The sequence below is a fragment of the Homarus americanus genome, unplaced genomic scaffold (genome assembly GCF_018991925.1).
Source record: "Homarus americanus isolate GMGI-L3 unplaced genomic scaffold, GMGI_Hamer_2.0 scaffold53233, whole genome shotgun sequence".
NCBI classification, from domain to species: Eukaryota; Metazoa; Arthropoda; class Malacostraca; order Decapoda; family Nephropidae; genus Homarus; species Homarus americanus.
In genome coordinates, this window is record NW_024751660.1 from 1,646,392 (window position 1) to 1,674,160 (window position 27,769).

Genomic DNA, 27,769 nt, shown 5'->3' on the forward strand with positions numbered 1-27,769 from the left:
TACTTATGTGGAGGATTTAATTACTCATGTGGAGGATTTAATTACTCATGTGGAGGAGGATTTAATTACTCATGTGGAGGATTATTCCATTTTCTCTGTAATTTGGATTCAGATTTCGCTCACAGTGCCAGAATCCGGAGCCGTGCCACGGTCTTGTAAGTTTTGGCACTCCAGACCCTCCGTGGATGCCAAGAACGGTGCCTGACTCACTACTTCTGGGATATATCTGACCTACAAGCCCTGATACATCTGACTTACCAGTTCTGACTCATCTTTGCTGACACACATACTTCTGACCTCCCTGATTCATTCCTTCTTCACACACACACACACACCTGACTCACTACTTCTGACACTCACACACACACCTGACTCACCAACCTGACACACACACACACACACACCTGACTCACCACCTCTAACACACACACCGGACTCACCACCTCTAACACACACCTGACTCACCACCTCTAACACACACCTGACTCACCACCCTCTAACACACACACACACACACGCACAGACAGACTTGACTCACCTCCTATAACACACACACACACACACACCTGACTCACCACCTTAACACACACACACACACACCTGACTCACCACCTCTAACACACACACACACCTACCTGACTCACCACCCTCTAACACACACACACACCTGACTCACACCTCTAACACACACACACACCTGACTCACCACCCCACACACACACCTGACTCACCACCTCTAACACACACACACACCTGACTCACCACCTCTAACACACACACACCTGACTCACCTTCTAACACACACACCTGACTCACCACATTGATCACCATTTTTATTTCCATCACTTTTTTTTACATTTAATCACATAAATAGTAATTGTAATACCTCATATTTGATCAGGATATCTTGATCATTGATTCTGTTCCTCATTACAATATTTGATCAACTGTAGTTCATGTTATTTTCTGATCAGTTATTGTAGTTGATCAACTTTTGTTCATGTTATTACCTGATCAATGATTCTTAATGACTAATTCTTTTCTCTACAGACTGGCCGGACAAACCTCCCTCGACAGAACCATGGTTAACGTGTGATGGTGAGTGTGTGTTGGTGAGGGTGTGTTGGTGAGGGTGTGTTGGTGAGGGAGTGTTGGTGAGGGTGTGTTGGTAGAGAGACAAGGGAACCACCACCACCACCACCAGCCTTCAGCTTCACGTGCCCAAGTCTCCTCAATATTCGTATGTTACACCTTGGCTGTTTACCTGCCTTTAATAACCTCACCAACCACCTCGTTATCATCAGCTGAGCTTGTTGGGTGTTGTGTCTGTCGCACCTGCACCTCAATCACACAGTATCCGGTGCTATTACGAACGCCACTGTAGGCAGAGGCGAGGCGTACGTACCTTCGTCTGACGTGAACTACAACAATGGCAACATTTCCTGGGCCTGGAGGGGGATCGCCAGACGCTAACTATCACCCGTCCTGGCATTTGTGTTTAAACGTCCCAATAAAGCGGTGAGGTGTGTTTGGTGGACGTTGGCAGCGTCCGTCGGTTTGTGTGTACCAGGGAGTAACAGGAGTGTCCATGTACCAGGGAGTAACAGGAGTGTCCATGTACCAGGGAGTAACAGGGAGTGTCCATGTACCAGGGAGTAACAGGGAGTGTCCATGTACCAGGGAGTAACAGAGTGTCCATGTACCAGGGAGTAACAGGAGTGTCCATGTACCAGGAGTAACAGGAGTGTCCATGTACCAGGGAGTAACAGGAGTGTCCATGTACCAGGGAGTAACAGAGAGGGTCCATGTACCAGGAGTAACAGGAGAGGTCCATGTACCAGGAGTAACAGAGGAGTGTCCATGTACCAGGAGTAACAGGAGTGTCCATGTACCAGGGAGTAACAGGAGTGTCCATGTACCGGAGTAACAGGGAGTGTCCATGTACCAGGGAGAACAGGGAGTGTCCATGTACCAGGAGTAACAGGAGTGTCCATGTACCAGGAGTAACAGGAGGTCCATGTACCAGGAGTAACAGGGAGGTCCATGTACCAGGGAGTAACGAGGTCCATGTACCAGGGAGTAACAGGAGTGTCCATGTACCAGGAGTAACAGGGAGTGTCCATGTACCAGGGAGTAACAGGAGTGTCCATGTACCAGGGAGTAACAGGAGTGTCCATGTACCAGGGAGTAACAGTGTCCATGTACCAGGGAGTAACAGAGTGTCCATGTACCAGGGAGTACAGGAGTGTCCATGTACAGAGTACAGGAGTCCATGTACCAGGGAGTAACAGGAGTGTCCATGTACCAGGAGTAACAGGGAGTGTCCATGTACCAGGAGTAACAGGAGTGTCCATGTACAGGGAGTAACAGGAGTGTCCATGTACCAGGGAGTAACAGGAGTGTCCATACCAGGGAGTAACAGGAGTGTCCATGTACCAGGAGTAACAGGGAGTGTCCATGTACCAGGAGACAGGAGTGTCCATGTACCAGGGAGTAACAGGAGTGTCCATGTACCAGGGAGTAACAGGAGTGTCCATGTACCAGGGAGTAACAGGGGAGTGTCCATGTACCAGGGAGTAACAGGAGTGTCCATGTACCGGGGTAACAGGGTGTCCATGCCAGGGAGTAACAGGAGTGTCCATGTACCAGGGGTAACAGGGTGTCCATGTACCAGGGAGTAACAGGGTGTCCATGTACCGGGAGTAACAGAGTGTCCATGTACCAGGGAGTGGGAGTGTCCATGTACCAGGGGAGTAACAGGGTGTCCATGTACCAGGGAGTAACAGGGTGTCCATGTACCAGGGAGTAACAGGGGGTGTCCATGTACCAGGGGTAACAGGAGTGTCCATGTACCAGGGGTAACAGAGGAGTGTCCATGTACCAGGGAGTAACAGGAGTGTCCATGTACCAGGGAGTAACAGGGGTGTCCATGTACAGGGAGTAACAGGGAGGTGTCCATGTACCAGGGGTAACAGGAGTGTCCATGTACCAGGGAGTAACAGGGAGTGTCCATGTACCAGGGGAGTAACAGGGAGTGTCCATGTACCAGGGAGTAACAGGAGTGTCCATGTACCAGGGAGTAACAGGAGTGTCCATGTACCAGGGAGTACAGGAGTGTCCATGTACCAGGGTGTAACGAGGGTGTCCATGTACAGGGAGTAACAGGGTGTCCATGTACCGGGAGTAACAGGGGTGTCCATGTACCAGGGAGTAACAGGGTGTCCATGTACCAGGGAGTAACAGGGGAGTGTCCATGTACCAGGGAGTAACAGGAGTGTCCATGTACCAGGGGAGTAACAGGGAGTGTCCATGTACCAGGTAACAGGGGAGTGTCCATGTACCGGGGTAACAGGAGTGTCCATGTACCAGGGAGTAACAGGGAGTGTCCATGTACCGGGAGTAACAGGGGTGTCCATGTACCAGGGAGTAACAGGGGTGTCCATGTACCAGGGGTAACAGGAGTGTCCATGTACCAGGGAGTAACAGGGTGTCCATGTGCCAGGGAGTAACAGGGGAGTGTCCATGTACCAGAGTAACAGGGTGTCCATGTACCAGGGAGTAACAGGAGTGTCCATGCCAGGGGTAACAAGGGTGTCCATGTACCAGGGGTAACAGGGGTGTCCATGTACCAGGGGTAACAGGAGTGTCCATGTACCAGGGAGTAACAGTGTCATGTACCAGGGAGTAACAGGAGTGTCCATGTACCAGGGGTAACAGGGGTGTCCATGTACCAGGAGTAACAGGGTGTCCATGTACCAGGGGTAACAGAGGTGTCCATGTACCAGGGAGTAACAGGGGAGTGTCCATGTACCAGGGAGTAACAGGAGTGTCCATGTACCAGGGTAACAGGGTGTCCATGTACCGGGGTGACAGGGGTGTCCATGTACCAGGGAGTAACAGGGGTGTCCATGTACCAGGGTAACAGGGTGTCCATGTACCAGGGAGTAACAGGGTGTCCATGTACAGGGAGTAACAGGAGTGTGTGTCCATGCCAGGGAGTAACAGGGTGTCCATGTACCAGGGAGTAACAGGAGTGTCCATGTACCAGGGGTAACAGGAGTGTCCATGTACCGGGGTAACAGGGTGTCCATGTACCAGGGAGTAACAGGGGAGTGTCCATGTACCAGGGAGTAACAGGAGTGTCCATGTACCAGGGAGTAACAGGAGTGTCCATGTACCAGGGAGTAACAGGGGTGTCCATGTACCAGGGAGTAACAGGAGTGTCCATGTACCAGGGAGTAACAGAGTGTCCATGCCAGGGAGTAACAGGAGTGTCCATGTACAGGGAGTAACAGGAGTGTCCATGTACCAGGGAGTAACAGGAGTGTCCATGTACCAGGAGGTAACAGGAGTGTCCAGTACCAGGGAGTAACAAGTGTCCATGTACCAGGGAGTAACAGGGAGTGTCCATGTACCGGGAGTAACAGGAGTGTCCATGTACCGGGGAGTAACAGGAGTGTCCATGTACCAGGAGTAACAGGGTGTCCATGTACCAGGGATAACAGGGTGTCCATGTACCAGGGAGTAACAGGGAGTGTCCATGTACCAGGGAGTAACAGGGTGTCCATGTACCAGGGGGTAACAGGGAGTGTCCATGTACCAGGGGTAACAGGTGTCCATGTACCGGGGTGAGGGTGTCCATGTACCAGGGAGTAACAGGGGCCATGTACCAGGGAGTAACAGGGTGTCCATGTACAGGGAGTAACAGGGGTGTCCATGTACCAGGGAGTAACAGGAGTCATGTACCAGGGGTAACAGGTGTCCATGTACCAGGGAGTAACAGGAGTGTCCATGTACCAGGGAGTAACAGGGAGTGTCCATGTACCAGGGAGTAACAGGGGTGTCCATGCCAGGAGTAACAGGAGTGTCCATGCCAGGGGTAACAGGAGTGTCCATGTACCAGGGAGTAACAGGGGAGTGTCCATGTGCGGGAGTAACAGGTGTCCATGTGCAGGGAGTAACAGGGGTGTCCATGTACAGGGAGTAACAGGGAGTGTCCATGTACCAGGGAGTAACAGGGTGTCCATGTACCGGGAGTAACAGGGTGTCCATGTACCAGGGAGTAACAGGGTGTCCATGTACCAGGGAGTAACAGGGGAGTGTGTCCATGTACCAGGGAGTAACAGGGGTGTCCATGTACCAGGGGGTAACAGGGTGTCCATGTACCGGGGTAACAGGGAGTGTCCATGTACCAGGAGTAACAGGGTGTCCATGTACAGGGAGTAACAGGAGTGTCCATGTACCAGGGAGTAACAGGTGTCCATGTACCGGGAGTAACAGGGGTGTCCATGTACCGAGGCAGGGAGTGTCCATGTACCAGGAGTAACAGGAGTGTCCATGTACCAGGGGTAACAGGGTGTCCATTACCGGGGTAACAGGAGTGTCCATGTACAGGGGGTAACAGGAGTGTCATGCCAGGGGAGTAACAGGGGAGTGTCCATGTACCGGGAGTAACAGGAGTGTCCATGTACCAGGGAGTAACAGGAGTGTCCATGTACCAGGGAGTAACAGGAGTGTCCATGTACCAGGGAGTAACAGGAGTGTCCATGTACCAGGGAGTAACAGGGAGTGTCTCATGTACCAGGGAGTAACAGGGAGTGTCCATGCCAGGGAGTAACAGGAGTGTCCATGTACCGGGGAGTAACAGGGGAGTGTCCATGTACCAGGGAGTAACAGGAGTGTCATGTACCAGGGAGTAACAGGAGTGTCCATGTACCAGGGAGTAACAGAGTGTCCATGTACCAGGGAGTAACAGAGGTGTCCATGTACAGGGAGTAACAGGGTGTCCATGTACCAGGGGTAACAGGGAGTGTCCATGCCAGGGAGTAACAGGTGTCCATGTACCAGGGAGTAACAGGTGTCCATGTACCAGGAGTAACAGGAGTGTCCATGTACCAGGGTAACAGGGTGTCCATGTACCAGGGGAGTAACAGGGGTGTCATGTACCAGGGGTAACAGGGGTGTCCATGTACCGGGAGTAACAGGGTGTCCATGTACCAGGGAGTAACAGGGAGTGTCCATGTACCAGGGGTAACAGGGTGTCCATGTACCAGGGAGTAACAGGGTGTCCATGCCAGGGGTAACAGGAGTGTCCATGTACCAGGGAGTAACAGAGTGTCATGTACCAGGGAGTAACAGGAGTGTCCATGTACCAGGGTAACAGAGTGTCCATGTACCAGGGAGTAACAGAGGTGTCCATGTACAGGGTAACAGGAGTGTCCATGTACCAGGGAGTAACAAGTGTCCATGTACCAGGGGTAACAGGAGTGTCCATGTACCGGGAGTAACAGGGGGTGTCCATGTACAGGGAGTAACAGGAGTGTCCATGTACCAGGGGTAACAGGGTGTCCATGTACCAGGGAGTAACAAGTGTCATGTACCAGGGAGTAACAGGGGTGTCCATGTGCCAGGGGTAACAGGGTGTCCATGTCAGGGGTAACAGGGGTGTCCATGTACCAGGGGTAACGGTGTCCATGTACCGGGGTAACAGGAGTGTCCATGTACCAGGGGTGCAGGGGTGTCCATGTACGGGGTAACAGGGGAGTGTCCATGTACCAGGGAGTAACAGGGAGTGTCCATGTACCAGGGAGTAACAGGAGTGTCCATGTACCGGTAACAGGGTGTCCATGTACCAGGGGTAACAGGGTGTCCATGTACCAGGGGTAACAAGAGTGTCATGTACCAGGGAGTAACAGGAGTGTCCATGTACCAGGGAGTAACAGGAGTGTCCATGTACCAGGAGTAACAGGAGTGTCCATGTACCAGGGAGTAACAGGGGTGTCCATGCCAGGGAGTAACAGGAGTGTCCATGTACCGGGAGTAACAGGGTGTCCATGTACCAGGGAGTAACAGGGAGTGTCCATCAGGGAGTAACAGGGTGTCCATGTACCAGGGAGTAACAGGAGTGTCCATGTACCGGGGTAACAGGGAGTGTCCATGTACCAGGGTAACAGGGTGTCCATGTACCAGGGAGTAACAGGAGTGTCCATGTACCAGGGAGTAGGGGTGTCCATGTACCAGGGAGTAACAGAGTGTCCATGTACCAGGGAGTAACGGGAGTGTCCATGTACCAGGGAGTAACAAGTGTCCATGTACCAGGGAGTAACAGGGTGTCCATGTACCAGGGAGTAACAGGTGTCCATGTACCAGGGAGTAACAGGGTGTCCATGTACCAGGGGTAACAGAGTGTCCATGTACCAGGAGTAACAGGGAGTGTCCATGTACCAGGGAGTAACAGGAGTGTCCATGTACCAGGGGTAACAGGGAGTGTCCATGTACCAGGGAGTAACAGGAGTGTCCATGTACCAGGGTAACAGGAGTGTCCATGTACCAGGGGTAACAGGGGTGTCCATGCCGGGAGTAACAGGGGAGTGTCCATGTACCAGGGAGTAACAGGGGTGTCCATGTACCAGGGAGTAATTTTAAACACCGGTACTTGTGTTATAGGGAGAGGAAGTGTCCTTATTGGTGTGTGTGTGTGTGTGTGTGTGTGTGTGTGTGTGTGTGTGTGTGTCCCAAATCCTTCCCCATCATCGTCCTGTTTGTCTCCCCAGTCTCTTACCCATCATCCTCCCCACCCACCATCCCTCCCACCCACTATCACCCCACCTCACAGTATCCTCCCCAGCCATCATTTTTCCTCCCCAGCCATCATTATCCTCCCACCCACCATCCTCCCCACCCACTATCACCCCACCTCCACAGTATCCTCCCCAGCCATCATTTTCCCCCCAGCCATCATTATCCTCCCCAGCCATCATTATCCTCCCAGCCATCATTATCCTCCCCAGCCATCATTATCCTCCCCAGCCATCATTATCCTCCCCAACCATCATTATCCTCCCCAGCCATCATTATCCTCCCCAGCCATCATTTTTCCTCCCCAGCCATCATTATCCTCCCAGCCATCATTATCCTCCCCAGCCATCATTATCCTCCCCAGCCATCATTATCCTCCCAGCCATCATTATCCTCAGCCATCATTATCCTCCCCAGCCATCATTATCCTCCGACATCATTATCCTCCCCAGCCATCATTATCCTCCCAGCCATCATTATCCTCCCCAGCCATCATTATCCTCCCAGCCATCATTATCCTCCCCAGCCATCATTACTCCCCAGCCATCATTATCCTCCCCAGCCATCATTATCCTCCCCAGCCATCATTATCCTCCCAGCCATCATTATCCTCCCCAGCCATCATTATCCTCCCCAGCCATCATATCTCCCAGCATCATTATCCTCCCCAGCCATCATTATCCTCCCCAGCCTCATTATCCTCCCCAGCCATCATTATCCTCCCCAGCCATCATTATCCTCCCAGCCATGTATCCTCCCCAGCCATCATTATCCTCCCCAGCCACATTATCCTCCCAGCCACCATTATCCTCCCCAGCCACCATTATCCTCCCCAGCCCATTATCCTCCCCAGCCATCATTATCCTCCCCAGCCATCATTATCCTCCCAGCCATCATTATCCTCCCCAGCCATCATTATCCTCCCCAACCATCATTATCCTCCCCAGCCACCATTATCCTCCCCAGCCATCATTATCCTCCCCAGCCATCATTATCCTCCCCAGCCATCATTATCCTCCCCAGCCATCATTATCCTCCCCAGCCACCATTATCCTCCCCAACCATCATTATCCTCCCCAGCCATCATTATCCTCCCCAGCCATCATTTTCTCCCAGCCATCATTATCCTCCCCAACCATCATTATCCTCCTCAGCCATCATTATCCTCCCCAGCCATCATTATCCTCCCAGCCATCATATCTCCCCAGCAATCATTACTCCCAGCCATCATTATCCTCCCAGCCACCATTTCCTCCCCAGCCATCATTATCCTTCCCAGCCATCATTATCCTCCCCAACCATCATTATCCTCCCCAGCCATCATTATCCTCCCAGCCATCATTATCCTCCCCAACATCATTATCCTCCCCAACCATCATTATCCTCCCCAGCCATCATTATCCTACCCAGCCATCATTATCCTCCCAGCCATCATTATCTCCCGCCATCATTATCCTCCCCAACCATCATTATCCTCCCAGCCATCATTATCCTCCCAGGTCTTCAGTATAATAGAGGACTCACTGAAGGGACCCAGCATGGTACACGCCAAGTGGAGCAGACGAACCCCCAGGACACAAAGACCCTAGTGTTGTAGAGGTCATCACCACCACCTGCACGACAGGGGGAATCTCGACTTTAGAGACTAGTGTTGGATAGTTTGTTCTTGATCCCCGTGTTTCATCTTTTTCCACATGTTGATGACTATCACCCGAGTTGATGGGAAGACCTTGTGGCTACTGTTCCTGGCTGTTGGCTACACTGTTCCTGGCTGTTGGCTACACTGTTCCTGGCTGTTGGCTACACTGTTCCTGACTGTTGGCTACACTGTTCTGGCTGTTGGCTACACTGTTCCTGGCTGTTGGCTACACTGGTCAAGGATATTTTCAAATAATTATGTTTTTTTTAGTTATATTCTAACCTAACTTACTTAGCCTCCCAGGTAACGTGAGGAGGTTTAATCAGCAGGTGAAATAAGCTCGTGTTTCTAATCATGATCTGAACAAATAAAAAATAAAATAAAATAAATAAACTTGAATGAAAAAAAGAGTCTTGTATGGCGTTATAAATTGAATACAGTTGCTACTTGTTGACGTAAATTTATAATCCAGGTGAGGTGTAGTGTGTCTAGTGGTCTGTATCACCTGTAATTAACTGACAGATGGTAAGTGATTTGATTTTAGTGGGGGGACTCAGACACCTCCCCCAGGTAAAGGTCGTGGTGACACCTGTGCTTGGGGAGGAGATAGGGAATATATTCAGTGATTTGTTTTGTGTCTGTCTGTCTGTCTGTCTGTCTGTCCGTCCTCTTCTTTTTGTGTTTTATTTCTTCAACGTCGTTTTAATAGATCTTCCGCAGTGTGTTGCTTCAGGTTGCGTCGCATGGAGGGCGGAGGTGGTCTGTGATGTATGTAGCTTTTCAGTGAGTTCTTTCAGTGTCCTGTCCGTTCTGAATGCGTCCCATGAATGCGTAGCTCGTGTGGGGGCGCGGTGGAGGGGGAGGGGTTGTGGTGGATGTGTATTATATCGGACTGGCACATGATCAGCAGTAGGTCGTCTTGGTAATGGTCTGACTGATGAAGGAGGAGGAGGAACTTTTTGTAGAATGAAAGAAAAGTTGATGCCGGGGAGACATCCTAGGACCCCACACACCCCTTCTCCCCCGTCCCTCTCCACCTCCTCTCCCTCCCCCCCTCCCTCCTCTCCCCCCGCTGGTTCATGGGCGGAGGAGAGAATCTAATTTATTCACCTTTGGATTTCTCTTCTATTGATGGTAACTTGTGTACCTGTAGCCGTCTTGCTTGATTGGACCGCCACACACCTGTACCTTGATTGGCCGCCACACAACGCCACACATCTGTACTTTGATTGGATCGTCACACAACCTGTACCTTATTTGGACCGTCACACACTTGTACCTTGATTGGACCGTACACACCTGTACCTTGATTGACCGCCACACACCTGCCTTGATTGACAGTACACTATCTTGATTAGACCTAACCTAACTCAACAAGCGCATAACACCAGACAGCCACCATTACCACCAGACAGCCACCACTACCACAGACAGCCACCACTACCACCAGACAGCCACCACTACCACAGACAGCCACCTACAGACAGCCACCACTACCACCAGACAGCCACCACTACCACCAGACAGCCACCACTACCACCAGACAGCCACCATTACCACCAGGCAGCCACCACTACCACCAGACAGACAGCCATTACCACAGACAGCCACCACTACCACCAGACAGCCACCACTACCACAGACAGCCACCACCAGACAGCCACCACTACCACCAGACAGCCACCACTACCACCAGACAGCCACCACTACCACCAGACAGCCCATTACCAGACACAGCCACCTACCACCACAGACAGCCACCACTACCACCAGACAGCCACCACTACCACCAGACAGCCACCACTACCACAGACAGCCACTACCACCAGGCTTCAGCCACCACTACCCCAGACAGCCACCACTACCACCAGACAGCCACCACTACCACCAGACAGCCACCATTACCACAGACAGCCACCACTACCACCAGACAGCCACCATTACCACCAGACAGCCACCACTACCACCAGACAGCCACCACTACCACCAGACAGCCACCATTACCACAGACAGCCACCACTACATCACCAGACAGCCACCACTACCACCAGACAGCCACCACTACCACCAGACAGCCACCACTACCACCAGACAGCCACCACTACCACCAGACAGCCACCATTATCACCAGACAGCCACCACTACCACCAGACAGCCACCATTACCACCAGACAGCCACCACTACCACCACAAGACAGCCACCACTACCACAGACAGCCACCACTACCACCAGACAGCCACCACTACCACCGAACCAGCCACCACTACCACCAGACAGCCACCACTACCACCAGACAGCCACCATATCACCAGACAGCCACCACTACCACCAGACAGCCACCACTACCCAGACAGCCACCATTATCACCAGACAGCCACCACTACCACAGACAGCCACCACTACCACCAGACAGCCACCACTACCACCAGACAGCCACCATTACCACCAGACAGCCACCATTACCACCACAAAGACAGCTACCACTACCACAGACAGCCACCACTACCACCAGACAGCTACCACTACCACCAGCCACCACTACCACCAGACAGCCACCACTACCACCAGACAGCCACCACCACCACCACCACCACAGACAGCCACCATTACCACCACAAGACAGCCACCATTACCACCACCACCATCGGCAGCCACCATTACAACCACCACCAGACAGCCACCACAGACAGCCACCACTACCACCACCACCAGACAGCCACCATTACCACCACCAGACAGCCACCGTTACCACCACCAGACAGCCACCATACCATTACCACCAGACAGACACCTACCACAGACAGCCACCATTACCACCACCAGACAGCCACCATTACCACCACCAGACAGGCACCATTACCACCAGACAGGCACCATTACCACCAGACAGCCACCATCTACCCTCCACCAGGCAGCCACCATTACCACCACCACCACCACCAGCAGACAGCCAACAGCAGCAGCAGACAGTCACTACCATGTATTACAAGTGAACAAGCTGGTGCCCGTACAAGCACACCACATTAAGGCAACACACCGTATTTACTCTCCTGCCCCGGCCTGGAGACCTGACCACACTGACATGACTCCTCTGTTGATATGACCACACTGACATGACTCCTCTGTTGATATGACCACACTGACATGACTCCTCTGTTGATATGACCACGCTGACATGACTCCTCTGTTGACATGACCACGCTGACATGACTCCTCTGTTGACATGACCACGCTGAAATGACTCCTCTGTTGACATGACCACGCTGAAATGACTCCTGTGTTGACATGACCACACTGACATGACTCCTCTGTTGACATGACCACACTGACATGACTCCTGTGTTGACATGATTACACTGATATGTTTCTGTCAAGCTCCCCCAGTCAGGTTACCATTGTTTCTGTCTCTCCTGTCAGATTAAACAGTATTTTGGCCGTACACTCAGTCTACACGTTGTATCTGTCAGTCTGTTCATCTGTCAGGCGATTTATTGTTTCTGTCTTAACTTATTTGGGGTTACAAAATCTTCCGTCACTGTCTATTCTGTCAGTTAAACGATGAATATATGTCGTTCTGTCTACCCAAGCTACACCTGTTTCTGTCTGTTTCTGTCTAACTGCTGTCATACTACACGGTGAATATAATATCACCTGTCTATATCAAGATATAGATTTTCGGGTCGGTCTCTGTCTAAACTTCCTGTCGCGCTGCACAAAATATAAGTGTTACTGTCAACGGTGGAGGGAGACAGTTTCCCCGTTAACAGGGAGGATGGGACACAGTTTACCCGTTAACAGGGAGGGAGGGGAGACAATTGGACCTGTTTATGTGGAGGAGGGAGACAGTTTCCTGTTAACAGGAGGGGAGGAGATGAATTGACCTGTTAACAGGGAAGGAGGGAGACAGTTTACCCGTTAACAGGGAGAGAAAGGGGGGAATTTGGAGGGAGGGAAACAGTAAACCAGTTAACAGGGAGGGAGGGAGTGAGCCTCACAACAGTATATTAACGGGACAACAGAGGCCGTACGTGTACTGAGCTTCAGGTTGTTTGGACAGGCAGTAATAACTGGTGTATTTTCATGAGGTTTCCCCAGTGATGGCTGTGTGTGTGTGTGTGTGTGTGTGTGTGTGTGTGTGTGTGTGTGTGTGTGTGTGTGTGTGTGTGTCCAACTGAATGACATAAGGTACTCATATCATTATGTAGTTACGTTAGCCCTGTGTGTGTGCCTGCGTGCATGCGTGCCTGTGCGTGAGAGGGTGCACAAGACGCGTGTCTGCCAGCTGCGACAAACCATGCAAACTATGCAAATTAATATTGGAATCTGGCCAGACTGTGGGGAAAGGACCAACGTCTGTGTGTGTGTGTGTGTGCGTGCGTGTGTGCGTGCGCGCGCTTCCTGCATCTCCTTCCTGCTCGTTCTTGTTGCTTTTAACTCCTGCTTTTGCACCGTGTATGTGCTTCCTGTTTGCGTCTTTAAATTCACAGGGACGAAAACTTTTGGGAGCTGCTAGGGGTCAGTAGTAGTAGTAAAAGTAGTAGTAGTAGTAAAATTATTAGTAGTAGTATATAATAATAGTAGTAGTAAAAGTAGTAGTAAATAATAGTAGTAATCGTAAAATTATTATTATTAAAAGTATTTAAGCCAAGAAGGAATCAAATTATTATAATTATTACTATCATCATCAGACGACAGTGGCCATTGTGGTGCTAGGCAATTATCAAAACACTTGAGTACTTAAGTTCGATGTTATGGAAGTTGTCAGCACTTAATACTTGCAGCACTTTATAGAGACAAGAGACAGGGGTTGGGTGTGATGCAGCCCGTCAACAGTGTGTAGAGTATGGCACTGTATAGAGACGCCTAGCTGTCAACAGTGTGTAGAGTATGCCACTGTATAGAGACGCCTAGCTGTCAACAGTGTGTAGAGTATGCCACTGTATAGAGACGCCTAGCTGTCAACAGTGTGTAGAGTATGGCACTGTATAGAGACGCCTAGCTGTCAACAGTGTGTAGAGTATGGCACTGTATAGAGACGCCTAGCTGTCAACAGTGTGGAGAGTATGGCACTGTATAGAGACGCCAAGCTGTCAACAGTGTAGAGTATGGCACTGTATAGAGACGCCAAGCTGTCAACAGTGTGTAGAGTATGGCACTGTATAGAGACGCCAAGCTGTCAACAGTGTGTAGAGTATGGCGCATATAGAGACGCCTAGCTGTCAACAGTGTGTAGAGAGTATGGCACTGTATAGAACGCCTAGCTGTATCAACAGTGTGGAAGTATGGCACTGTATAGAGACGCCAAGCTGTCAACAGTGTGTAGTATGGCACTGTATAGAGACGCCTAGCTGTCAACAGTGTGTGAGAGTATGTGGCACTGTATAGAGACGCCTAGCTGTCAACAGTGTGTAGAGTGCTATGGCACTGTATAGAGACATAGAAAGCTGTCAACAGTGTGTAAGTATGGCACTGTATAGAGACACTCCAAGCTGTCAACTTAGTGTGTAGAGTATGGCACTGCTGTATAGAGACGCCAAGCTGTCAACAGTGTGTAGAGTATGGCACATATAGAGACGCCAAGCTGTCAACAGTGTGTAGAGAGTATGGCACTGTATAGAGACGCCTAGCACATCAACAGTGTGTAGAGTATGGCACTGTATAGAGACGCCAAGCTGTCAACAGTGTGTAGAGTATGGCACTGTATAGAGACGCCAAGCTGTCAACAGTGTGTAGAGTATGGCGCTGTATAGAGACGCCAAGCTGTCAACAGTGTGTATATGCCACTGTATAGAGACGCCTAGCTGTCAACAGTGTGTAGAGTATGGCACATAACGCCTAGCTGTCAACAGTGTTAGAGTATGACACTGTATAGAGACGCCTAGCTGTCAACAGTGTGTAGAGTATGGCACTGTATATTGACGCCTAGCTGTCAACAGTGTGTAGAGTATGGCACTGTATAGAGACGCCAAGCTGTCAACAGTGTGTAGAGTATGGCACTGTAGAGACGCCAAGCTGTCAACAGTGTGTAGAGTATGGCACTGTATAGAGACGCCTAGCTGTCAACAGTGTGTAGAGTATGGCACTGTATAGAGATGCCTAGCTGTCAACAGTGTGTAGAGTATGGCACTGTATAGAGACGCCTAGCTGTCAACAGTGTGTAGAGTATGGCACTGTATAGAGACGCCTAGCTGTCAACAGTGTGTAGAGTATGGCACTGTATAGAGACGCCTAGCTGTCAACAGTGTGTAGAGTATGGCACTGTATAGAGACGCCTAGCTGTCAACAGTGTGTAGAGTATGGCACTGTATAGAGACGCCAAGCTGTCAACAGTGTGTAGAGTATGGCACTGTATAGAGACGCCTAGCTGTCAACAGTGTGTAGAGTATGGCACTGTATAGAGTGCCTAGCTGTCAACAGTGTGTAGAGTATGGCACTGTATAGAGACGCCTAGCTGTCAACAGTGTGTAGAGTATGGCACTGTATAGAGACGCCAAGCTGTCAACAGTGTGTAAGTGGCACTGTATAGAGACGCCTAGCTGTCAACAGTGTGTAGAGTATGGCACTGGCCATGTGTCAGTGTGTGGATGGCTGTGGCATCTGTCAACAGTGTGTAGAGTATGGCACTGTATAGAGACGCCAAGCTGTCAACAGTGTGTAGAGTGGCACTGTATAGAGACGCCAAGCTGTCAACAGTGTGTAGAGTATGGCACTGTATAGAGACGCCTAGCTGTCAACAGTGTGTAGAGTATGGCACTGTATAGAGACGTAAACTGTCAACAGTGTGTAGAGTTGGCACTGTATAGAGACGCTAGCTGTCAACAGTGTGTAGAGTTGGCACTGAGAGACGCCTGCTGTCAACAGTGTAGAGTATGGCACTGTATAGGGGGCCTAGCTGTCGTGTGTAGAGTATGGCACTGTATAGAGACCTAGCTGTCAACAGTGTAGAGTATGGCACTGTATAGAGACGCCTAGCTGTCAACAGTGTGTAGAGTATGGCACTGTATAGAGACGCCTAGCTGTCAACAGTGTGTGTAGGTGGCACTGTATAGAGAGCCTAGCTGTCAACAGTGTGTAGAGTATGGCACTAGGGCCTAGCTATCAACAGTGTGTAGAGTATGGCACTGTATAGAGACGCCTAGCTGTCAACAGTGGAGAGTATGGCACTGTATAGAGACGGCTACTTCAACAGTGTGTAGAGTATGGCACTGTATAGAGACGCCAAGCTGTCAACAGTGTGTAGAGTATGGCACTGTATAGAGACGCCAAGCTGTCAACAGTGTGTAGAGTATGGCACTGTATAGAGACGCCTAGCTGTCAACAACATACCCACAACAATAATAACAACAAACATAACAAAAAACAAACAACGACAACAATAACAACATTGACAAAGACACTAACAGCAAATATAATAAATAACATCAGCAAACATAATAATAACAGCAGCAGACATAACAATAAGCAGACATAACAATAGCAGACATAATAATAACAGCAGCAGACATAATAATAACAGCAGCAGACATAATAATAACAGCAGCAGACATAATAATAACAGCAGCGAACAATAATAACAGCAGCAGACATAACACTAACAACGACAAAGACAATAACAGCAACAAAGACAACAACAGCAGCGAACAAAAAAACTACAGTGTTTAATTAATAATAATAATAATAAACAGTATTACGTCATTGTGTGATTTGGCGAGTGTGAAATTTGTCTGTGTCAGAGAGAGAGAGAGAGAGAGAGAGAGAGAGAGAGAGAGAGAGAGAGAGAGAGAGAGAGAGAGGATTAATAACATTTCTCCAACATCAATATTTCCCTAAAAAATAAATGTATCCAGTTAAAATAATAATAATAATAATAATAATAATAATAATATCATTAAAGTGGAAAAATGTTGAAAAATAATACTGGAGTGGAAAAAAAGTGTTAAATCAGGTTTGTGGTGTATTAAATATTGTTAATGTAAACTGGCGATGCAAAAGTCGTGGTGGGGAGACCTTTATACCTCCTTGGTAATGATATTTGACTCTGTTGGGGAAAAGTGTGTGTGTGTGGGGGGTGTGTGTGTTTTAATGGTGTGGGGATGGTGATGATATGTGTGTGGTAGAAGTAATGGGTGGATGGTGATGATGTGTGTGTGGGGGTAGAAGTAATGGTGTGGGGATGGTGATGTGTGGGGGGGTAGAAGTAATGGTGTGAGGATGGTGATGTGTGGGGGTGGTAATGGTGTGGGGATGGTGATAATGGTGTCGGGATGGTAGAGGTGTCGTGTCATAAATTAGCCACTTCCGTATTATTTAATCTCGTTACAAGGGAAAAAGGACGCGGATTCTCAAAGGTTCATAAATACGTTTAACATAAGTGATATTTTGTTTTATTTGTCTAGGGTACAACAATGGTGTGTGTGTGTGTGTGTGTGTGTGTGTGTGTGTGTGTGTGTGTGTGTGTGTGTGTGTGTGTGTGTGTGTGTGTGTGTGTGTGTGTGTGTGTGTGTGTGTGTGTGTGTGTGTGTGTGTGTGTGTGTGTGTGTGTGTGTGTGTGTGTGTGTGTGTGTGTGTGTGTGTGTGTGTGTGTGTGTGTGTGTGTGTGTGTGTGTGTGTGTGTGTGTGTGTGTGTGTGTGTGTGTGTGTGTGTGTGTGTAATACTCTCAAGCTCCTGGTCTTACACCGGCGGCGTGAGACAGATAGATGCCTAGAGACTGACGTGTTGACACTGAGATAGAGACAGACATGAAGACATAAATTGACTTAGAACTACACAGACATAAAGGCAGACATATTGAAGAGAGCCTCCCCTGACGCACTCTACACACTTGAGACGGTGGGAGTGTGTCGGTGGGCTCGACTGCAGGATCATCCTGAGTAAGACTTAAGCCAAAACAAGTGTTTGTCGTGAGAGAGAGAGACTTATACAGCGATTTAATTCCTCGCTGTTGTGGGCTTATGACACGGCAGAATCCTCAAGCGGTATTGTCAACATCACACACAACACACATCTCAGTGCAACAACCAAAACAACTTTATCTGTATTATTATTTTTATTTTTATTATATATATATATGTGTATGTGTGTGTAGTAGTAGTAGTAGTAGTAGTAGTAGTAGTAGTAGTAGTAGTAGTAGTATATTAGTAGATATAGTGGTAAAATTAATTGTTATTGTTATTTTGACGTGTTATTCATGTTAGTTATTATCAGTAGTAGTGTTGGTGTATGTGTAATGTTTTGATTTCCGGTGAGAATAACAGCGAAGGTTGAGGAACGTGTGAGGTGGTAGGTGGCTCACTGTGTAGCTCCGTGGCTTATCTGGCATCACTGTTGTTCTCTCCATTGACCTGCCCTCTTCTCTCCTTCTCCTTCTCTTCTCCACCACTCCAACACTGCCCCATCCCTCCTTTCCTTGCTCCTACCTGCCCCATCACCCCATTCCTCCAACACTGCCCCATCTTTCTGCCTCCAACATTTATCACCCCCTTTCACATCCAACACTGCCCCATCACTTTCTCCATCACACTGCCCATCACCCCTTTCACCATCCACTGCTTACTGCACTCCCATCACCCTCTTTCCCTCCCACACTGCCCCATCACCCCTTTCACCCTCCAACACTTTGTTTCACCATCCACACTGCCCCTTTATCACTCTTTCCTCTCCTCTAACACTGCCCCATCACCCTCTTTCACCACTCCAACACTGCCCCATCACCCCTTTCACCTCCACACTGCCCCATCACCCTCTTTCCCCCCTCCAACACTGCCCCATCACCCCTTCCCATCCAACACTGCTCATCTTTCATCCCACATCTGCCTTTCACCACTCCAACACTGCCCCATCACCCTCTTTCCTCCAACACTGCCCCCATCACCCCCTTCCTCCAACACGCTATCACTCCTTTTCACCACTCCAACACCTTTAATCCTCTTTCACTCCAACACTGCCCCATCACCCCTTTCACCTTCACACTGCCTCACTCAACACTGCCCATCCTTGCCCCTACCCTTAACCTGCATCTAACCACTCCATACACTGCCCCATCACCCCTTTCACCACTCCAACACTGCCCCATCACCCTTTCACCACTCCAACACTGCCCCATCACCCCTTTCACCACTCCAACACTGCCCCATCACCCCTTTCACCTCCAACACTGCCCCATCACCCTTTCCTCCCAACACTGCCCCATCACACACTTCCATCCTGCCCCATCACCCCCTTTCACCACTCCAACACTGCCCATCACCTCCTTTCATCCTTTCTCCTCACTGCCCCATCCCCCTTTCACCACTCCAACACTGCCCATCACCCCCTTCCTCCCATGCCCCATCACCCTCACCACTCCAACACTGCCCCATCTTCCTCCACCTCAACACTGCCTCTTACCACTCCAACACTTCCCATCACCCCCTTTCACCACTCCACACTGCCATCACTTTCCCTCCTTTCATTCTTTTTATCACCCTTGCCATCCCCCTGCCTCCTCTTTTTCCCCCCCAACACTTCCTCCCCTACCTTCCACACCACTCCCACCACCATTCTTCCTCTCCATCACTACTCCATCCCTACTCACCCTTCCTTCACCACCCTCCACCACAGTTTGAGGCTGTGGGGATGACATGTCCCTCCTTCTCTCTCTCCCTCACCTCCCTCCCTCCCTCCCTTACCTCCCTCCTTCCTCCCTCCACCTCCCTCCTCCTCTTTCCTCCATCCTCCCTCACCTCCCTCCTTCCTCTCCTCCTCCCATCCTCCACTCCCTCCTTCCTCCCTCTCTCCCTCACCTCCCTCATCCCCTCTCCTCACCTCCCTCCCTTCCTCCTCCCTCCCCTCATCCTCCCCTCCCTCCCTCCTTACCTCTCCTTTTTCCTCCTCCTTTTCCTCCTTCTCTCCTCCTCCTCCTTTTCACCTCTCTTCCTCTCTCCTTTTCACTCCTCCCTCCTTCATCCTCTCCTCACCTTTTCCTCCTTCCTCTCTTCTCTCCCCTCCTCTTTCCTCATTCCCTTCCCTCTCATCTCTCCCTCTCTTCCTCTTATCCCTCTCTCCTCATTCTCCTCACCTCCTCTTCATCCCTCTCTCCCTCACCCTCCTCATCTCCTCTTCCTCCCTCTCTCCTCACCTCCTCCTTTCCTCTCTCCCTCCTCCCTCATCCTCCTCCTCCCTCCTTCATCCCTCTCTCCCCTCCTCTCTCCTCCATTCTCCTCATTCCTTCCTCCTCTCCTCTCCTCCCTCCCTCACCTCCTCCTTCATCCTCTCCTCCTTTCACCCTCTCCTCCTCACCTCCCTCATCCTCCCTCCTTCTCTCATCCTTCCCTCCTCATCCCTCCTCCTCCTCCTCTTCCTCCCTCTCTCCCTCCACCTCCCTCATCCTCCCTCACCTCCCTCTTTCATCCCTCTCTCACCTCCCTCATCCTCCCTCACCTCCCTCCTTCATCCCCTCTCTGTCCTCCCTCCTTCCTCCCTCCCTCCCTCCTTCATCCCTCTCTCCCCTCACCCTCCCCTCATCCTCCCTCCCACCTCCCTCACCTCCCTCACCCTCCTCCTTCATCCCTCTCTCTCCTCCCTCATCCTCCTCATCTCCTCCTTCCTCCCTCTCTCCCTCCATCCTCCTCACCTCCCTCCTCCCCTCACCTCCCTCCTTCATCCCTCCCACCCCTCATCCTCCCTCCTCCCTCCTCCATACTCCTCCTTCATCCCTCACCCCCCTCCATCCTCCCTCCCACCTCCCTCCTCCCTCACCTCCCTCCTTCATCCCTCTCCTCCCTCATCCTCCTCACCTCCCTCCTCCCTCCACCTCCCTCCTTCCTCCCTCTCTCCCTCATCCTCCTCACCTCCCCTCCTTCCTCCTTCCTCCCTCACCTCCCTCACCTCCTCCCCTCCCTCCCTGGTCTATTCTTTACGTCATGATTAACCCTAATGTGTTGTCCTCCCTTACTGTTATCCTCGTCATCTCCTCCACAACCTGAGGACGACCCTTGAGACTCGTCCCTCCTCCAGTAGTCCTCCTCAGTCGTCGCTGCTGTCCTCAGCAGTCTTAACCTGTGGGGGGGGGGAGTGGCATGTTGGCCTTCGTCAGACAGTTCTCCTGCGGCCACTGTTGATTCAGGTCATCCAACTTCCTTGCCAGCGACAAGATGCACTACACACACACACACACACACACACACACACACACACACACACACACATTGGCGCTTTTCCGTGTTGTACCCCTGCCTGGCCTTATGGTGTCGTGTCTAACCCTGAAACAACTAAGGGGGGCGGATGTTGTCGTGTCCTAAGCTCATACTTTACTAGAGCGCTGTCGTGTCGTAACCTGAAGCTGCAGGGATGGTGTTGTGTCGTGAGGTCAATACACTACACCGCTGTCGTGTCGTAACCTGAAGCTGCAAGGGATGGTGTTGTGTTGTGAGGTCAATACACTACACCGCTGTCGTGTCATAACCTGAAGCTGCAAGGGATGGTGTGTCGTGAGGTCAATACACTACACCGCTGTCGTGTCGTAACCTGAAGCTGCAAGGGATGGTGTTGTGTCGTGAGGTATACACCACACCGCTGTCTTGTCATAACCTGAAGCTGTAGGGATGGTGTTGTTGTGTCGTAGTCAATACACTACACCGCTGTCGTGTCGTAACCTGAAGCTGCAAGGGATGGTGTTGTGTTCATGAGTTAATACACCGCTGTCTTGTCATAACCTGAAGCTGTAAGGGATGGTGTTGTGTCGTGAGGTCAATACAACTACACCGCTGTCGTGTCGTAACCTGAAGCTGCAAGGGATGGTGTTGTGTTGTGAGGTCAATACACTACACCGCTGTCTTGTCATAACCTGAAGCTGTAGGGATGGTGTTGTCGTGAGGTCAATACACTACACCGCTGTCGTGTCGTAACCTGAAGCTGTAGGGATGGTGTTGTGTCGTGAGGTCAATACCTACACCGCTGTCTTGTCATAACCTGAAGCTGTAAGGGATGGTGTTGTGTCGTGAGGTCAATACACTACACCGCTGTCTTGTCGTAACCTGAAGCTGTAGGGATGGTGTTGTGTCGTGAGGTCAATACACTACACCGCTGTCGTGCCGTAACCTGAAGCTGCAAGGGATGGTGTTGTCGTGAGTCAATACACTACACCGCTGTCTTGTCGTAACCTGAAGCTGCAAGGGATGGTGTTGTCGTAGTCAATACACTACACCGCTGTCTTGTCATAACCTGAAGCATAAGGTAGTTGTTATGTTGTCAATTCACACCACCTGCTCTGTTGATGAGTACATATACAGGTGTGTTAATTGTTTCTCATTAATGGGAGTGTATTGACGATCTACCTGTAGTTATGGGTGTACCTGTACTTTTGGGTGTACCTGTAGTTGTGGGTTGTACCTGTACTTATGGGTGTACCTGTACTTATGGGTGTACCTGTTTTAGTGACCTGCAGATAGTGTCCACAGGTGATAGGTCATATACTTTCTCGCTGTAGTAAGAAAAGAATTTAATAACAGGTTGGGAAAGGCTACAGGATCACATGAAGATTAGCCTGCTTATTAAACACCTTACGCTCTCCAAGTTTTATTTAGCTTGGGGTGGTTAATCTTCAGGTGAAATAAGCTTGGGGTGTTTAATCTTCAGGTGAAAGTAAGCTTGGGGTGTTTAATCTTCAGGTGAAATAAGCTTGGGAGGTTAATCTTCAGGTGAAATAAGCTTGGGGTGTTTTAATCTTCAGGTGAAATAAAAGCTTGGGGTGGTTTTAATCTCCATGATCCAAAGGTAACAAAGACAATTTATGGAACGTTGACGCAATGTGTGTGTGTGTGTGTGTGTGTGTAATAATAATAATAATTAACGGTTTATTGAAAAGTTCTGCAGCCCGAGAAGGCTGAAAATATACATTGGACATAAATGACTTATTACATACATTGGTGGTTTAACAAAAGCCTTCATTAGAGAAAGGTAAAGGAACATACAGTGAACATACAGATTAATGTAGGTGTTGAACAGCAAAACTGTAGTGTAGTAACTCCCTCCCGGGTGTTGGGAGGGACCTCACGTGGTGTAGTAGTTCCCTCACAGATGGTGTTATGAGGGGCCTCACGTTGTGTGTGTGTGTGTGTGTGTGTGTGTGTGTGTGTGTGTGTTCTTAGTCTCAGATTTTTTAGTATGAAAGGACAAGATTTCCTAATGGCCTGATGCACAGTAGTTCATGTTAGCGTGTACACACATACATACATACATACATACTATACATACATACATACATACATACATACATATATGCAAATACCCGTTCACCGACAAGTCATAAAACGAGGGGATTGTGCGTTGATTCCTAAACACTCGCATGGTTTGTTGTTCCATACATACATACATATAGTGTAATTAGAGTTGAGACAGGGAGTGGCGATGAGAGGGAGGGAGTGGCGATGAGAGGGAGGGAGTGGCGATGAGAGGGAGGGAGTGGTGAGTGAGGAGGGAGTGTGGCGATGAGAGGGAGGGGTGGTGGTGAGAGGGGAGGGAGTGGTGGTGTGAGAGGAGGGAGTGGTGAGAGGGAGGTTGTGGTGAGAGGGAGGAGTGGTGGTGAGGAGGGAGGGTGATGAGAGGGAGGGTGGTGGTGAGAGGGAGGGAGTGGTGTGAGAGGGAGGGAGTGGTGGTGAGAGGGAGGGTGGTGGTGAGGAGGGAGGAGTGGTGGGGTGAGGAGGGAGGTGGTGGTGAGAGGGAGGGTGTTGGTGAGAGGGAGGAGTGGCGATGAGAGGGAGGGTGGCGAGAGGGAGGGAGTGGCGATGAGGAGGAGGGTGGTGGTGAGAGGGAGGGTGGTGGTGAGAGGAGGAGTGATGGTGAGAGGGAGGGAGTGGCGATGAGAGGGAGGGAGTGGCGATGAGAGGGAGGGAGTGGTGGTGAGAGGGAGGGAGTGGTGGTGAGTTACCTGGCGTTGGGAATCAAATATCACACCAACTTCAGGTAGTGTTTGGTAAAAGGACTCAGCACACCTGCAATTAGTCCCACCTAGTGTTTATTATTGTTATTATTTCCGCCAGGTAGGTCAGGTCGGGGAGGTGTTAACTTGTGGGAGACGTGTTCAAAGTTTGCTGACGATTAATTGATTGTATTGTTGTGTAAGTTAAGGTGTCCCAGGCGGGTGTCCACAAGAACTCTCAACACACACACACCTACCTGTCCTCCCTCATCTATCCCTCACCTCTCCCTCATTCTCCCTCACACTCTCCAACCTCTCTCGCTTTCCGTCCTCCTCCCTCACACATTCTCACTTCTTTCACTCTCCCTCTCTTCCTTCACTCTCCATCCTCCTCCTCCCCCCTCTCTCTCTCTTCCCTCACTCTCCATCCTCCTCCTCCCCCACTCTCCCTCTCTTCCCTCCTCTCCATCCTCCTCCCCCACTCTCCCTCTCTTCCCTCACTCTCCATCCTCCTCCCCCACTCTCCCTCTCTTCCTCACTCTCCATCCTCCTCCTCCCCACTCTCCCTCTCTCTTCCCTCACTCTCCATCCTCCTCCTCCCCCACTCTCCCTCTCTCTTCCCTCCTCTCATCCTCCTCCTCCCCCACTCTCCTCTCTTCCCTCCTCTCCATCCTCCTCCTCCCCCCCACTCTCCCTCTCCTCCCTCACTCTCCATCCTCCTCCTCCCCCTCTCCCTCTCTTCCCTCCTCTCCATCCTCCTCCTCCCCACTCTCCCTCTCTTCCCTCACTCTCCATCCTTCTCCTCCCCACCTCCCCATTCTCCTCCTCCCAGCCTACGACTCATAAGATGATATTAGTCCGTATATTACATTTCTTCCTCCCGTCTGGCTATAAGAGGTGGCGGGTTATGTTCGAGCGTCGGTGCACTATCTTAATTGACTCAGGTAGATGGCTCCTCAGGTGTCAGCTTCAGAGTACCTGACAGGGCTTTGTGTGGCTGTTGGTGATGGGGGGGCGTTATCCTTCCACCCTCCTCCTGATGTAGCACACCTTGGGTCCTCACCTCACCTCCTTACTATATCATCTCACATCCTCAAATCCCTACCTCACCTCCTTACCTCACCTCACATCCTTACCTCACCTCACATCCTTACCTCACCTCACTTCCTCACCTCACATCCTTACCTCACCTCACTTCCTCACCTCACATCCCTACTTCATCTCATCCTTACTTCACCTCCTCCTTCTCACCTGTAATCCGCTGCTAAATTGGTCGGTTTCCTCAGAGATGAGAGGGTTGAGAGGCCCGTAAGAGCATTAAGAGGGGGGCGGGCCAGGAGGTAAATTAGCATCTCAGGAGGTAATGTTTGAGGCCAGGTGAGGTGGTTGGTGTGTTGGTGTGCTTATAACCCCCCACCTTAACCTAACCTTACCGAACATAATCTAATCTAATTTAACGTAATCTAACCTAACAATTTTAACCTATCTGATCTCAACCTATCCTGATCTTAACCTATCCTGATCTCAACCTATCCTGATCTCAACCTATCCTGATCTTAACCTATCCTGACCTTAACCTATCCTGACCTTAACCTATCCTGATCTCAATCTATCCTGATCTTAACCTATCCTGATCTCAACCTATCTAATCTCAACCTATCTGATCTCAACCTATCCTGATCTCAACCTATCCTGACCTTAACCTATCCTGATCTCAACCTATCCTGACCTTAACCTATCCTGACCTTAACTCAGCCCAGGCAGGAGAGTTACATCAACAGTAGGTGACCTTATACTTATAGAAGATGTGTAAGGGATCAGGGTCAAGGTCTTGGGTAAGGGATGCATTGTGTGGCGCTGATGTGTAAGGGATCAGGGTCAAGGTCTTGGGTAAGGGAGGCATTGTGTGGCGCTACCAAGACCAAGGACCTTGTTTTCGGGGTCTTAACGATGGCCCCACCTAAGGCACATCCTGTATATTGTTTTTCTTGTTGTTTTTGTTTTTTGTTTTGTTATTTTTTGTTATGTGTTTTGTTTATTGTGTTTGTTGTTGTTGTTGTTAAAGGTAAGGTAGGAGTGGTGTGACAGCCTCCACCTCTCATTGTTTACCAGGAGGTGACCGTATCAGATGGACCCCTTACCGAGGACGTGGATCATCTCATAACACAGGCAGATTAACAGAGACTACAGCTTTAATCAGGGTGTTGACATACACACAATGTATGTATGATCTAGTGCCACACATGTTGTATGATCTGGTTTACACCCAATGTATGTATGATCTAGGTAGCTTAACACACAATGTTGTGTCTAGGTAGTTACACACACACACTGTTAGTCTGGTGCTTATCACACACACACATGTATGTGATTGGTAGCTTCACACACCGTATGTTGATCTGTGCTTATCACACACACCACTGTATGTATGATTAGGTAGCTTATACACCCCATGTATGTATGATCTGGGTGTTATACACACACCACAATATGTATGATCTGGGTACATACACACCAATGTATGTATGATCTGGTTGTATGTATGTTGTTCAACCATGTTGATCTGGTGCATACACACACACAATGTATGTATGATCTAGGTAATAACACACACACACACAATGTATGTATGATCTAGGTAGTTATACACACACCAAATGTATGTATGATCTAGGTACATCACACAATTGTATGATCTGGTATAACACACCATGTTGTATGATCGGTAGTATCACAATGTGTATGATTGTGATCATTATGTTGATCTGGTGATCAAACACCAATTGGTTGGTGCTTATCACACAATGTTGTATGATCTGGTGCTTATATGTATGATCTGGTGCTTATCACACACACTTGTTGTCTGGTGCTTTCACCACACCTGTATGATTGTGCTTACACACATGTATGTATGATGTGCATCACACAACCACATGTTGTATGATCTTGCTTATACACACACCCATGTTGTTGTCTGGTACTAAATGTATGTATGTCTGGTGCTTATCACACACCATATGTAGTCTGGTCTACACACCCAATGTGTATGATCTGGTGAACAACACAATGTATGTATGATCTGGCTATCAACACCTATTATGATCTGGTGCATCACCCTTGTTCTGGTATAACACACACCCATGTATGATCTGTGCTTCACACACGTTGTTGATCTGGTGTTATACACACACACAATGTTGTATGGTTGGTGGCTTATCACCCACAATGTATGTATGATCTGGTGCTTATCACACACCCACAATGTATGTCTGTAGCTTTGCACACACACACAACACAATGTATGTATGATCTAGGTAGCTTATACACACACACCCACAATGTATGTATGATCTAGGTAGCTTATACACACACACCCACAATGTATGTATGATCTAGGTAGGTTATACAGTGTGTACTTGTGTTCTTATAATCAGTTCAATAAGAGATAAAACACAGATTAACCGGATAATAACGACAGACCGTTGTGAAATACTGTTGCTGGCGAGTGAGTCCTGAGGCTGTGAGCGCTTCCCTGGATGGAAATTTACAGTGCAAACAACAGTTGTTTGCAAACAATATTTGCAGACAGAAAATTACTGCAGGAGGTTGACGGACGAAGTATGTTACGTGTATGAGAGAGAGAGAGAGAGAGAG

General features: G+C 49.7%; 1 protein-coding gene across 1 annotated transcript in view; it reads left to right on the top strand.

Moving 5' to 3' along the window:
* Positions 1-1,048: 1,048 nt before the first annotated feature.
* LOC121854749 overlaps positions 1,049-27,769 on the top strand; it is a gene marked incomplete at its 3' end in the record, with an annotated part of 94,971 nt that continues 68,250 nt past the window's right edge. The window contains 1 exon segment of the mRNA XM_042349488.1: positions 1,049-1,098.